This window comes from Sceloporus undulatus, unplaced genomic scaffold (genome assembly GCF_019175285.1).
Source record: "Sceloporus undulatus isolate JIND9_A2432 ecotype Alabama unplaced genomic scaffold, SceUnd_v1.1 scaffold_21827, whole genome shotgun sequence".
Taxonomy (NCBI): Eukaryota; Metazoa; Chordata; class Lepidosauria; order Squamata; family Phrynosomatidae; genus Sceloporus; species Sceloporus undulatus.
In genome coordinates, this window is record NW_024824742.1 from 1 (window position 1) to 1,082 (window position 1,082).

A 1,082-nucleotide genomic window follows, 5' to 3' on the forward strand; every position below is an offset into this window, starting at 1 on the left:
GCACAAAATACATCCCCTTTTTCCCCCTTTCCTTCCCGCCTTTTTTTGGGGGTGATTACGGTGGCCCCTAGGGCCCCCCAAATTTATTAGGCAAAAATGTCCACGAGGTCCCACCGAGATTTGAACTCGGATCGCTGGATTCAAAGTCCAGAGTGCTAACCATTACACCATGGGACCGGCTGATTGCTGAGAGGAGCAGGAGGCTTCCTCAGTCGTAGTTAAGAGACTGCGTGGCCCGTCAGTGAGGCCACGCCAGTCAATCAAGGATAAGACTAATGTGATTGGATGAAGCGTCCAAAAGGAGGCGGGGGGGAAGGAGGGGAAGGATCACAGTAAAGCAAAGTTCCTCTCCACCGCGCTTATGCAACAGGCCTCTGTAGGAAGAGCAGCCACAATGTTGTAAGGGCTTTCCACCACAGGGGGCGCCCGCCCTTAATGTGCGCTGAGGGAACAGGGATGACTTCGGGCAAATAGCGCCCTCTGGAGACTGACAAATAGTAGTGCTGGTTTTTCAAAAGAGCTACTAAGGGACCATTATGGTACAGAGCCAGTGTAGTGTAGTGGGTTCAGCGTTGGACTAGGATTCTGGGGGTCCTGGGTTCGAATCCCTGCTCAACCATGGCAACCCATTGAGTAGGATTAGGGAAGTCATGCTTTCTTAACATCAGATGGGAGGCAACTGAGCTAAATCTTGCTATGATTAAAACCCTGTGATAGGTTTGCTATAAACACCAAACAACAACAAAATCTCTGCCATGTGAGTCAATACTCTCTCAGCCTCAGAAGGAAAGCCATATTGGCCATACCTGAATAAGTTTCTTGACAAGAAAGCTATATAGATCACAAGACTGCTAGGGATCAGAAGTGACAACAACAAAACCCATGATTTGAAAGTCACACTCTCTCAGCCTCAGAGGGGAAAAGATATTGGCAAGGATAAACATTGGAAAGGAAGCCCTGTGATAGGATTGCTATAGATCACAAATGACAACAACAAAACCCAAGAGGTGCAGGTCACACACTCTCTCAGCCTCAGAGGGTGACATTGGCAAAAGCCTCTCTGAACACATTTTGCCCTGTGA

At 48.5% G+C, this 1,082-nt stretch overlaps 1 non-coding gene across 1 annotated transcript; it reads right to left on the reverse strand.

Annotated features, from left to right (window-relative positions):
- Positions 1–105: 105 nt before the first annotated feature.
- On the reverse strand, positions 106–177 carry TRNAQ-UUG. Its single transcript has one exon. It is a non-coding gene; the product is annotated as a tRNA-Gln (tRNA).
- Between the last annotated feature and the right edge of the window lie 905 nt (positions 178–1,082).